Raw genomic sequence first — 13,764 nt, 5'->3', positions numbered from 1 at the left:
GGGCAAGACCCGCGCCGGATCCCGCGGCTGCTCCAGGCCCGCCACGCCGCAGCCGGGGCCGCGGCGCGGCCAGGCCGGGCTTTGCCTCCGGCCCGCCGCTGGCGGGGGACCAGGTGGGAGCGGGCCAGCCAGCTCAGCCGCACCCCCCGCGCCGCCGCCGGGAAGCCTGGGGCCCGGCCCGCCTCCCCTTCCCCGCAGGCGACCCGGCTTGTGAGGGCGTTGTGAGGTGCCCCGAGCCCCTTCCCCACAGGCTGGATACGCGACAAACAGCCCGGCTTCGGCTGTCAAGGGGACATTGACCCCGACAGCCGGGGAAAGCTTGCCAACAAAAAAACAAGCAGCGGGTTGCGACTCAGGACAGATCCGCGTCCAGCTGCACTCGCCTGGGGAGAGGACAGGGGAAGGTGAGGAGTCTGCCCCTCACCCCCCTGCGTGTAAATCTCTGCGTCCCTCACACTGTCAGCACTCCGGGTCTTCTCCCCCCACGCCTGGGTCCCCAAAGTGCCTTGCTTTTTGCAGAGGTATGCAGCCTTCCCCCACCCCCCAAAAAAGAGGACATGAAGAGTTCCCTGCTCCAAAAAGGGTCTTTTAACATGTGGTTTAGGCGGACGAGGCCTTGCCAACCTTCTCCCTAACCCCCCCCCCCCCCCCTTCCAATAAAGAAAGCAGTCTGCCGCTTAGAAACGGCAGGGAAAAAACACAGCACCGTTCACCCTGAGCCACTTCATGTCTAGCAGTTGGAAAAATCCCTCCCTCCCCTACACACCAAAAAGAAAAGAAAAGGACTTCTCTCCTCCAGGACTTTCTAGGCCTGAGGATTCGTGTAGGAGGATGAAAGGGAGTCGTATTAGGATGAAGTGAGGAGGGGAGTGGGGGGGGGGAGGAGAAATGGGGGGAATAACATTGGCCAGAGAGGGAAACAAATTTGATTTCTTTAGGCAATTTTTGGTTATTTATTTGAGCTGCTGCAGCGGCTGCCTTAAAGAAGTCCTATCCACCACCACCCTGACAGTGCCTCCGTTTGAAATATTTTACTATTCCATACGTTGAAACGGAGGGACACATGTTAGTATCGGCAAGGTGTGTCTGCAAATTAAACAAGCATTTTAAGTGCAAACATTTGCAGTTCCGTTCCATTTACCTGGTCACTCCAAAAACCATTCCTAAACTTCAGAGGACCTTTCTGAGCAGGAGCCAGCTAAAAAAAAATGTGGCCCAGCTTCAAAGCTTGTTTTTTGTTTTGTTTCATTTTGTTTTAGTATACTTATCCCGTATGGAATCAATTATTTTAGTGTGCTAATGGCTCTATCCACAACATGTCTCCCTAGAGAGTCTTCATGCAGTCGCATTATAAAAGCTGTCATATGGAAAAGATGCACACAAAACATTATATAGTTCAGAGTAGATGTGTGTGTATCATAAATCAATATAGTCACAATTGTTAGTTATATTCAGGTAACTGACACATATGTTATCTGCTTGGAACGAGTAAGACAGGAGTGGGCAAATGAAAATAGGATGGGATTCAATATTGACAAGTGCAGGGTGCTGCACTTAGGCAGTAGGAACCAGCAGCATACCTATAGGCTGGGGAACTCCCTTCTTGAAAGCATGGTGGCAGAAAGAGATCTTGGAGTCATTACTGACTCCAAGATGAACGTGGGCCAACAATACGAGGACATGGTCAGAAGGGCTAACCGTACCTTGTCGTGTATCCACAGATGCATCACAAGCAGGGCCAAGGAGGTGATCCTCCCCCTCTATGCGACACTGGTCAGGCCACAGCTGGAGTACTGTGTTCAGTTCTGGGCACCGCACTTCAGGAGGGATGAGGACAGCATTGAGAAGATCCAGAGGAGAGCCACTTGCATGATCAGGGGACAGCAGGGCAGACCCTACGAGGAGAGGCTATGGGACCTGAACCTGTTCAGCCTCCACAAGAGAAGGCTGAGGGGGGACCTGGTGGCCGTCTATAAACTTACTAGGGCGGACCAGCAGGGATTGGGAGAAACCTTGCTCCTCCGAGTGCCTCCCGGAGTAACAAGGAATAACGGCCATAGGTTGTTAGAAAGTAGGTTTAGACTAGCCATTAGAAGACACTATCTTCACAGTCTGGGCAGCTAGGATCTGGAACCAGCTTCCAAGGGAAGTGGTGCTGGCTCCTACCATGGGGGTCTTTAAGAGGAGGCTTGACGTTTACCTGGCTGGGGTCATTTGAGCCCAGTTTTCTCTCCTGCCCAGGCAGGGGGTCAGACTTGATGATCTACAAGGCCCATTCCGACCCTAAATCTATTAATCGAATCTATAATATCTAGGAATCTAAGATTGCAATACTGAATGAACTTATGAGGTTAGACCTGTTAAACAAATAGGGCTATTCTCACGAGTGAATAAGGTGAGAAGTTGATCAACAAAATGATCCTGTTCTGACTTGACAGCTTCTCACTCCCTCCCAAGTTATTCACCTCCCCCTTCCCCCCCCCAAATAACTCTCTTCCAACATGTAAAATGAAGGCTGTTATGTTATCAAGGCAAATAAGACCATCAGTAGTAGTACTGTGATAATGCTAAAGATCCCTGGTGAAGGATCAGGACCACAGTGTGCTAGGTGCTAGGACTTAACACTCACTAAACACATTAAACAAACAGTTCCTTTCCCAATGACTCTACATTAGAAGGATACATTTTTACATGGATATTTTAAAAGAACTCCAAAAAAATAGCTTATAGAAGAGGCTGCACAACACCAAAGCCACAGAATCTAAATGACATTTAAAGATGCTGTACATAGAAACACCGATTCCCCTGGCATTGTTCATAGATGCTTTTCCTAAACAACAATGGAGAAGGAACCTGAAGAAAGGCATGGATGAGCAATTGTCAAGAGACCTATTGGCCAAAACTCCCCAAGAAAGGGGAGCGCAGAGATTGTGAATACTAATGTAACTGGATTATGGAAGAAGTTGAAAGGAGCTGAGGTAGAGGCAATAGGAAGATAGAAAAGGGAGTTGTGGCTCTCCATTCAGGGTATCTGATACCTGAGGTTGTGTTTGTGGTCCCTAGATTGCAATACCAAGTGGGAAGTGTTTGCTTATCCCATGGTTCTGTGCTTTTGCTAGTTGCAACATGGAACTGTGAAAAAAAAATCTCCCTCCTGACTGTTACTGGTATTGAGGGGCAAGGATATGGGGATATTGCCTCCCTCGGAAGCATTAGATGTTGGCCTGGAACAAAACTAAACTCACTGCTAGAGAATTTACATCCCAGAGTTAAGTGCAACTTGCCTTGCAGAGAAGGAGGTCTGGGATCTCATCTACACCTAGCTTTGGAGTAATTGTTGCAAAGTCATTGAGATGCTGGAGTGTATTGTTTTTATTAGATATGCCTCAGGGCATAACTGACTCCTTAATTAACATAAGATTTTCTCTCTCTCTGGTAAGTCCCATGCTACCATCCTCAGTGTCTACAAATCAACCATAATAAACCCAAATTATATCAAAATTAAATACTGCAAAGACCAGGAATATGTCATCTCTGATGTACCAAAGAAGGAGAAAGTTAATTATTCTGGGTAATTTCAATGCTGTCATTGAATCAGAAATCAAACCTGATAATGGCATACTGACAATAACATTATCAGTAAATATGACATTGAAAAGTGCACTGTTCTGATATTCCTGAAAATGTGAGAAAATTTTGTCATAGAATCATAGAAAATGAGGGTTGGCAGGGACCTCAGGAGGTCATTTAGTCTAACCTCCTGCTCAAAGCAGGACCATCCCCAACTAGATTGTTCCAGCCAGGGCTTTGTTGAGCCGGGCCTTAAAAACCTTCAACAATGGAGATTCCACCACATCTCTAGGTAACCTGCTCCAGTGCTTCACCACCCTCCTAGTGAGAAAGTTTTTTTCTAATATCCAACCTAAACCTCCCTTTTCATTGCAAACACTATTTTTCAGATATAAACTCCAAAACTTCCAGGGTATACCTCTATCCCAAAGATTTGCTTCTCATCAGACAAAAGAAACATTACTGATGTCAGAATTACCAAATCCATGACAGGATAGAACATGCTGGACTTTGTTCTCGTCTCACAAGACAACAAGGCAAAAAACCTCAGAAGAAGCTAAATATCTAGGCTTTACAATCTAAAAATATTAATCCTAGTTTGATGAGAGTGCTGAGAATATAAAGATTGCTGAATGAAAATCATCATGTATATTTATCTTGGCTGCCTGATAAAATGTCACTCAAGAAAAACACTTTTGAGAATGTGTATAATACTCTTCAGTCTAAATTGAGCTATACTTGATATTCAGTGGAACAAAAAAGTGGAGGAGCTACATACAAACTGACAGAAGTGATATGAAAGTTTTAAGATGTTCTGAAAACAGCATGTACCTCATCCATGTAGTTCCATCTCTGTTATAAATTCGGACTGAAAAACATTGTAAGTGAAAAGAACAAAACAATTCTAGAAAAATGGGCTGATCTTGACAAGAAATCCAACATTAGTAATGAGGCTATTGATCAATTACCTTAGGAAGCCATCAATTACATTCTTATAACTGAACCTACCTTCTTAGCGATTGTAACAGTAATGACATTGCTCTCCTGTGGCAAAACATGTCCTTCAGGCTATTCCAGCTAAGGTCTATATAGCTAATGGAGATTTCTTAATCCCAAATTTCACAGAACTCTTTTAGCTGATGTGCGCTATAGAAATATGCCCCAAAGAATAGGTGCATATGGGCCTTGTTACACGTTAATTTTAGGTGGCTCCTAGAGCTCTTAACCCCTCAATTGTTCATACATTAACACCCAAAACTAGTTTTAAGCACTCTTTAGGCCACTTAAAGTTACTCCAGCCTCTGTTTCTCTCTGATCCATGTTATCCAGCTCTTGTTACACTAATGTGTAGCCATTCTAGGCTATACAGTAGTGTAAACACCTCCCCAACAACCCCACCCCAGATTGGGCTCACTGCCCCCTGCAACACCCCAGATCCCTGCTCATTGCTTCCCTGCCCCCTCCCCGCTTATGCGTGCCTGCCTGCACTGTCTGTTCCAAGCGAGCAAGCAAGGAAGGGTTAAATCTGCCTGCACAGCTGCTGCTGCTGCTGCTCTCTGGGCTGAGCCCAGCACAAAGGAGAGCACCAAACGAGCAGTGAGGGCTGGACAGGCAGGTTAACCTTTCCCTGCCTGCTTCCCTGAAACAGACAGTGTGGGCAGCCATAAGTAAGTTGTGGGGGGATGGACCCCAAGGGGCAGTGGGGGACCCCAGAATGGGAGGTAGTGGTCTGGGCAACTGCTGGTTTGAACATGCAACTGCTCCAAACTCCAGCTAGCACTTACACTGATCAACATTTGAGCAGCTCACAGTGTAATGTGTAACAAGACCCTATGTATATAAGAAGGGTATACATAAAGAAGGGTAATAGTTTTCATATATCACAAGCATTGGGTAACCTCTTAGCTAATGATTCTTGGCAAGATCGTAATTGTTAAGAGTCGCACACAACCACTTTACTTGCCTGACTGTTGATGTAGTTTCTGAGACAGGAGAAGAAAAACAGCCATGGTATCTACTGTCCAGCAACATTTATGGATACTTCTGTATAAGACTAGCTACCCCTGAAAAATTCACTGAACCCATTAGACAGTTTCATAATACAAAGATAGCAAAAGTGATACAACTATTGTATGGCTAGAATATATTTACATCCTTTTGGATATATAGACTACTAATCCAACATCCTTAGCAATCAGTTACCTCAGGGATATAGTTTTTCCCTTATTCTCTCCAAAAAGGCTTTGATTAGAATTCTTCCCAGTTAAAGACACCCCCCTTTGAAAAATAAACCACCGTTATTTGTTTGTGGATGGGCCTGGGCTCACTTATGCACCCAAATGCATAGCCATGAAAGTTCTCAGTAATTACTCATAGGACATGGGAATAGTATTGTCTGGAGAAAAACACTTCACTTAATCATTACCATATTGCCCAAATTGCAGCCATATTATAAAAATACAAAAATGAGTTCATATCAAATACTGTAGTTCCTGCCAACATAAAAATGATTAAACACAGCTACATTAACATTAGCTACAAATAACAGAACAAATTCTGTATTAGTAAACATAATTAATGAAAATATTTACTTGCAACATTCCACAAGAACCCCAAAATTTTCTTGGTGAGTTCTTGACAATCTTAGATAACAATTTATTCCTATATAGAGTGAGAACAAAGGTGCTTGAAAAACTTGCCAATGAATCAGACTGTGGCTGTTTGCTCATTCCCAGAAAGATATACAAGTTATTGTGGGGTTTTTTGCAGTAACACATTCAAAGTTTGGACTAAACATGAGCTTCAAAAAGGTTACCAACCCACTTCTGCTGTCAACATTAGAAGATATATACTTCAAACTGCCAATAGATTTATCTAGTTGTGTAGAACACTCTTACACAAAGTTTACATCAATGAATAAGGTTCCAACAGAATGAAGCCAGTGCAGGCTTTGTAAAATTAAGTAAATGTCTTTAGGGAAGAAGTGACAATTTTGCAGACAAAACTGAAAGTCTATAAGGCCAATCCTGACCTCCTCACTCTATGCCCATGAAACAGAGAGCTACAGTTATCAAGTCAAGAAGCTGATCTATTTCCTTTTTAATTGTTTGAGGAAGCAAGTGAAAGTTAGTTGGCACGACAGAATCCAAACTACTGAAGTGTTCCACTGAGCAAACGTGCCAAGAAAAGGTGAAAAGATTATGAAGGCATAACTTAGATGGTCTGGCTATAGAGTCAGGATGTCAAATTGTGTTTTCGAGAAAATCCTTTATAGACAACTGTACTCTGATAGATGTTTGCATGGTGAGCAGTGGAAAAGATACCAAGATTGTCTAAAGCTAGCTTGAATCAATGCAGCACTTATGTTCAAACCTGGAAACAAAAAGTCCAGAATGCAAGGTGGGGTACAAACTTGTCCATGATACTAAAACTATGACCAGCATCACCTCTCAGAAGAAAAAATCATTCCCAACATGAAAGAGGCAAAGCTGTGAACCCCAAAATTTGGGATGATTAAGGACACCATTCTAAGCCAAACATGTAGGATAATGGTGGTAGGTGACTCCCTTTCCTGTGCAGATGGAATCACCTATGAAAGCACATGTATCTGAATCAATTAGTCTCTAAAGTGCCACTGTGCCTTACCTCCCACCTAACTTCAGACTAATGTGGCTAGCCATCTCTGGAGCTCAGGATTAGGATCATAATGATCTGAATAAACTGGAAAAATTGAATCAAATGAAGTTCAATATTCCTGCTCTTGAGATGGAACAATCTCATGCATAAATACATGGGGAGTGATTGACTGGGTTGCAGTACTGCAGAGGAGGATCTGTGAGTTATAGTGGACCATAAGATGGATATGAACTAACATGAAAGAGGCAAAGCTGTGCACCCCAAAATTTGGGATGATTAAGGACACCATTCTCAGCAGAACAGTGTGCTCCCGAGGAACTGTTTAGTCTGAAGACTGAGGGTGATTTGAAAAAAAAAAAAATCTCAAATACCTGAAAAGTGGTTATATGAAGGACGGATTATTCACTGTGGTTGCAGGGAATAGAACAGGAACAATGCTCTCAGTTTGCAGGGAGAGAATTTTACTGGGAAGTTATGTGATACAAAGAACTTTCTCTCTATAGGCATAGTTAGGGGTAGTTAAGCATGGAACAGGCTACCTAGAAAGGTTCTTGAATCTCTATCCTTGGAGAATACTTATATGGAATGGCTCAGACAGGGATGATCCTACCTTGAGCAGTAGGCTGGACTAGATGACCTCCTGGGCTAAGTATAGACCATCAAAAAGCCTGAAGTTGTATCAAATCAGTCTTTGCAGGTTAGTCTAACCTGAACCCTGAGGTTCCCTTCCAGCCATTTCTATGATTTTATACTATTAAGGGTTCAACAGTATGCTATCACAGTATGAATGAAGGATAAAAAGTATAGCAAGAAATCTGTTTGACTAAACCACACAATCTTTAATGACTTCAAACTTTTTTACCCTAGAAAGAAATTCAACTGTGAGATGGCAAGCTGAATTGACTTCAAAGACAAAGGACGTATATTCATCCTGGAGTAGATGAAGAACAAGTTAGAGTTTATTTAGGTAAACTAGATGTTTTCAAATCAGAAAAATCTGATGACAGCCATTCTGCACAAGGAATTGGCTAAAGTAATTGCAGAGCCAATGGGTATTATGTTTGAGAAGTCATGAAAGTTGAAAAAAGTCTTAAGACTAGAAATGGGCAAATATAATGACCATCTACAAAAGAGAGAGAGAGAGAAAGCAGGATGCAGGGAATTATAGACTGGTCAGTCTAACTTCAGCACCCAGGAAGATATTGGAGCAAATCATCAAAAAATAGATTTTTAAGCCCCTAGAAGATACCAAGGGGATAAGTGACTGCTGACTTGGGCGTATCCATTCCTAACCAACCAGATTTACTTCTATAAAAAGTGATATGCCTTGTGGACATGTAGAGGTGAAATACTTCAATTTTAGTGAGTCTTTTCACAATGTGTCCTACAACATTCTCATAAGTAAGCTAAGGAAATACAATTCATATGAAGCTACTATAAGATGGCAGATATTATAAAACATGCTTGAAAAGTAGTCCTCAATAGCTTGGTGTCTAACTAGTAGGAATAATCTTTGTGGTTCCCCAAGGTCTCTCCATCTCTAACACTGCTCAATATCTTCATTAATGAGTTGGAAGATGGAACTGCATTCTTAGGATAACACCAAGATGGATTTGGCAGCTTACTTGATTAAGGACAGGATTAGGGTTTTAAATGACCTTTATAAATTAGAAAAATGGTCTGAAATAAATTGGATGAAATTCAATAAAGAAAAATACAAATAACTACACTTGAGAAGCAACAATAAATTCACACTTCAAGGAAGAGGTAGAAAAGTTAGAATCTAAAAAGCAAACAATGAAAATGATTGGAGGTCTAAAAACCAGGGCATAGTTGGAAAAACAGATGTTATTTAATCTGGAAGACTGAGGAAGAATTTACTAATATTTATGTTGTAGTCTTCAAGTAGAAGAAGTATTGTTATAAAAAAAGATGGTGAACAGCTGTTCTCTGTGTCCGCAGAGGGCAGGACAAAAAGTAATGGGTTTAAACTGCAACAAAGCTGATTTAGGTTGGATACAAGGAAAAGTAGGAAGTGTAGTACTAAGAAAAGTATGATTAAGCACTAAAATAAATTTCTTAGAAAGATTGTGGAATCATTTTCATTAGAATTTTTTAAATGTCACTTAGGCAAAAGTATATCTAGGTGTCACAGAGCACTGAGGTGCCCTGTGCCTGAAGAGGGGAAAACTGCTAGGGAGGAAGCCCTAGCAGGAAATAAGGAGCCCAGCTGTGGGTTGCCAGGGCAACCAAAGAAGGTCAGCTGACTGAAAGGGGCAGGGCCTGGCTCCTATATAAAGCACAGACAGGAGGCCAGAGGCAGTTCCCTGCCAGCAGCCAGAGAGGTAGGAGCTCTTTAAGCCAGGGTGCAGGAAGAAGCCTGACTGCAGGTACTGCGTATGGCAGCTCTAAGATGCTTGAGCAATGTTGTTTTAGCCAGGCAGCTTCAATTTATGTTGCAGCCCAGGGGCTTGTGTTTTGTTGTTGGTTAAACCGGTGGTTTGGGTGAGGCTATTAGGGGTTGGTGGAGGCCTCATAGGGGACTCACAGCGGAGTGTGAGGACCCCAGCGCCAGTGGGCGCAGCACATGGGGTGCATAGACCCCAGCCCCAGAGAGGGGCGTTTGAGAAGCCCTAGTGTGGGCGTGGCGAGCCCCCGAGAGGGGAGCGCTATTGAGGCCCCAGTGCGGGCGTGGCGAGCCCCAGGAGAGGGCAGCGTGATTGAGGAGTCCAAGCTGGACATGGCGAGCCCCAGATAGGGGGCAACATTGTGAGGAAGCCCAAGTGTGGGCATGGCGAGCCCCAGAAAGGGGGCAACATTATTGGGAAGCCCAAGTCGGGCACGGCGAGCCCCAGGAAGGGGGGCAGCATGATTAGGAAGCCCAAGTGAGGGCACAGAGAAGGAAGGCCCAGGGAGAACAGGAAGGGGCTAACCAGTGGTAGAATAGAGACAATGACAATTACATCGGCGAGGTGTGGACTGCGGTGTAGGGGAGGAAATGGAGCCACAGATAGCGCCCCTAGCAGTGGGGCAGTATAAGGGCAGCCTCCCACTAATTAATACTAATTAATTAATCAAGAACAAGGCATGGCAGGCGAGTAGGTGGGCGGTTGCCCTAGAGACAGGTGGGTGGGCCACATTAAGGGTGGCCCAGAGTGACCACCTGTCACACCAGGATACAAGGATGGTTCTACTTTGAGCAAGGGATTTGACTACATGAGCTCATGAGGTCCTTTTCATCCCTTTCAATAGGTTCTCCATTAATTCTAAGAATTAGTACACCACTGATGAAGAACATAAAACTTTTTAATTTTAGATGCTTAATGTCAAGATGAGCCATTCCAGTCTGCAATGTCCATCATCTGTCCAGCATGTAACTGTGTTCCAGACAAAAAAATAGACTTACTCATTCATCATTGCCTAATCACAAAGGCTAGGGACAGAAGTTACACATAAACCAGTTTAAGTGATCAGAAACTGGTTTAAACCTGTAACAGAACAGAAGCTCAGTACACATAAACCAGTTTCAAAATGGCTGAAACTGGTTTAAGATAAAGCTGGTTGAATGTAGTATCAGTCTTAACAGATTTGAGTCAAACCAATTTATGAAACTTCTGTCCCAGACCTCTTCCTAGTTCAAGTTGAATCACAGTCCCCCAGCATCCCAGCATGCTTTCCAGCCCTGGGCTGTGCTGTGCTATCTGCTCCAGCAGAGAAGCAGGGGGGGGGGGATGGGATGGGGGATAGGAGGCAAGAACTGGGGCCAGGGAGGGGTGTTAAACCCACCTTCCCCTCAGTACAGAGCTGTTCTGCTGCTCAACTTACTGAAACTTAGTGTTGGCTGTGACTGTGGACTACAAATCCCAGAAACAGGAAACATCTGGAAACAGAGAGAAGAAGTGATGGGCAACCCTGGAGAGTCCTGCTGCTGTGATTCTGGACTGCAAATCCCAGAGACCTCAGGGGCAGCAGGAAGATGAAGCAAACACACAGCTCATGGCTGGCTATGTGCCAGAGAGTGCTCCCCAGCTTCTGGCCAAAGCCACTGCAAGCATGTGGCTGTATTTCCTGAATCAAAAAGTACAGTAAATGCATGTCCAGTTGTTTCTCAGTTTAATCTCTGCAGTTTAGACTAACCTGCAAAGACCGAATCAATTCAGCCTCAGGCTTCTTGACTGTCTGTACTTAGCCATTGAGCCTTATCACTTGATGTGAAATGCAAGCTTCTTTAACAATAAATATTAGTCCATAAACATATTTTAATTGAACACTCACCATTTCTGTCTGTTCTAAGGTATAAATCCATTTTATGTACAGTTCCATGTCTAGGTATGAAAATGCAGTAAAGAGGCTGGGGGAGATAGGCTGCTCCAGATGGACTGTGGTCAGTGCAGGATGGACAAAGGAAAAATTGACAACCATTTACTGCAAGACAAGAGATGGAAACTCACCATCTGCCTCCCCCTGTTCTGTCAGTGCACAGTCTGGCAGTCTGAGCAGCTATGGTCTGATTTTTAAACTAGAAGCACAGAAACAGGGAGTGTTGAAGATGGCTCCACTGTTAAGAGTGAGTGGAGGCACAAAAACAGACCACTTTGCTGAAACAGTTTCTGAAGCAGGTTCTTGACCCACAGCTGGCTAGGAAGGACACCTCCTTGGATTGGCCCAGAAAAGAGCCTAGAAAGGAAATGGCACTGATAAGCAGCCACTGCTATGTTTGTTGTTATTATATGGAAAATCAAATAATGAGGGGAAAGGGCTTCCATGTGATGCCCAATAAAATTATAATTATAGACGATACTATGTGGGATTGCTTAGCATCATTGGGCATGTCCACACATGCAAGCACGTGTGCTTGCAGCAGCTCAAATAGAAGTGGTGCAAATTTGAGCCAGGGCTTTTTGCTTCAGAGCACGTGCTCGGACATGCACTTTGTTGTGGAGCAAATTAACCCTGCCTGGCTCCTCCCGGATCTTTAGCCAGGGGCAGCTACAACCTGGGGCCAGCACCTGTGCTGTCCCCAACAGTATAAAAAGCTGCCTTGTCCTGGCCCCAGCAGTATAAAAAGCCAACCTGGCAAGTAGCTCAGGGCTACTAGCTCTCAGCAGCTTCTGGGGCCCAGCCAATTGGTACCTGAGGACACTGCCCCTTGTGCCAGCTGGACTGCTGAAGCAGCCCTGGGAGTTCCCTACACCCTATACCCACTGCAGCAGTCTGGCAGTGGGGGCTGCTGCCTGGCTGTGACCTGCTGTGCACCTGCCAGACTCAAATGAGGACTGCACAGCCAGTAGAGGCATCTGCCCCTCTGGGCCAGCTGCCAGCAGACTGCGGTTGCAGGGTTGGCCTTTTGTGCGGCCCTACTGCCATGTGTGCCCCCTGCCCGACCATCTGGGCAGCTATCACCCGGAAGATGTTTCAGGTGTAGCGGCCTGCTTTAAACTGTCAAAGCATGTCCTCCTGGCCCCGTTTGGCCAGGAGGTCAGTCACAGCCAGATGGGTCCAAGGTGCCAGCTCTGAGCAGGCCGGTCCTGCCACTGGCCTCCCTAGCAGGAATTCTAGTGTTCCCTATTGGAAAACTGAAAAACCCCTGATAAAAAAAATTCCAAAGTCACTCTGTAAAATACCCAAAAATCCATGTTCCTCCACAAGTAAAACAAAAGACCACCACTAAGAGAGAAAGAGAGAGAGTGAGACAGAAACAGTGATCAGTTGGACAATGTTTTATTGATATATCTACAGTGTTAAAGCAAGTCTCGTATCATAATAATAAAGTAAATTCTAAATACAGGTTTCACAAATTCATGAATACATATTTTGCTGCCCTCCCATAGAGCGATAGCCCCCACATAAGGGCTATGGCCCCCCAACAGGGGCTCAGTCCCTACACAAGGGGTACAGCCCCCCAACAGAGGGTTCAGCCCCCACACAAGGGCTGTGGCCTCCCAACAGGGGATTCAGCCCCCACAATGGCTGCCCCACCCAGCCCCACCCCCCGCTCCCTCAGACTCCCTGATGGGGAAAACCCAGAAAAAGAACAGAAAAAAAATGGGAAAAAAAGCCTCTGCTTACCTTAGAAGGACTGGGGAGGCTCCAGGGCCTCCTGGCAGAGCCCCCCCGGGCAGCACAGGACAGTGGGTGGTGGGGCAGGAGGGCCCAGGCTGGGGCCGCTCGAGCTCTCTGTCTGCCTGGCACTGTGTGGGCAGGGCCCCAGTCACCAGATGGCAGCTGGTAAGTGCTGGGGGGGTTTGTTTCTTTAAATTATGGGGAGGGGGGCAGGGATGGGGGGAGTTGGGGGGATAAGGCTGGCCAGGGCAGGGGTCAGGGGGCTTGGGGGGGCTGGCAGGGGGGATAGGCAGGCCATGGCAGGGGTCAGAGGGGCTGGTGGGGGGAAGGGCTGGCTGTGGCTGGGGTCAGAGGGCTTGGGGGGCTGGTGGGGGGAGGGGCGGGCCACAGCAGGGGTCAGGGGCCTCAGGAGGGCTGGCAGGGGGAAGGGCAGGCCGCGGCAGGGGCCGGAGGCTTGAAGGGGCTGGCAGGGGAGGGGCCAGCCAGGGCAGAGGG

The 13,764-nt window shown here is 45.6% G+C and overlaps 1 long non-coding RNA gene across 1 annotated transcript; it reads left to right on the top strand.

Moving 5' to 3' along the window:
- Nucleotides 1-91: 91 nt before the first annotated feature.
- LOC132250036 (uncharacterized) lies at nt 92-12,898 on the top strand. The gene is made up of 3 exons (XR_009461629.1): nt 92-404; nt 8,074-8,173; nt 11,074-12,898. It is a non-coding gene; the product is annotated as an uncharacterized LOC132250036 (long non-coding RNA).
- The last annotated feature ends 866 nt before the right edge of the window (nt 12,899-13,764 follow it).

This window comes from Alligator mississippiensis, chromosome 4 (genome assembly GCF_030867095.1).
Source record: "Alligator mississippiensis isolate rAllMis1 chromosome 4, rAllMis1, whole genome shotgun sequence".
NCBI classification, from domain to species: domain Eukaryota; kingdom Metazoa; phylum Chordata; order Crocodylia; family Alligatoridae; genus Alligator; species Alligator mississippiensis.
The sequence above is the reverse complement of the archived record's forward strand: the minus strand, read 5'-3'. Positions and strand labels throughout refer to the sequence as shown.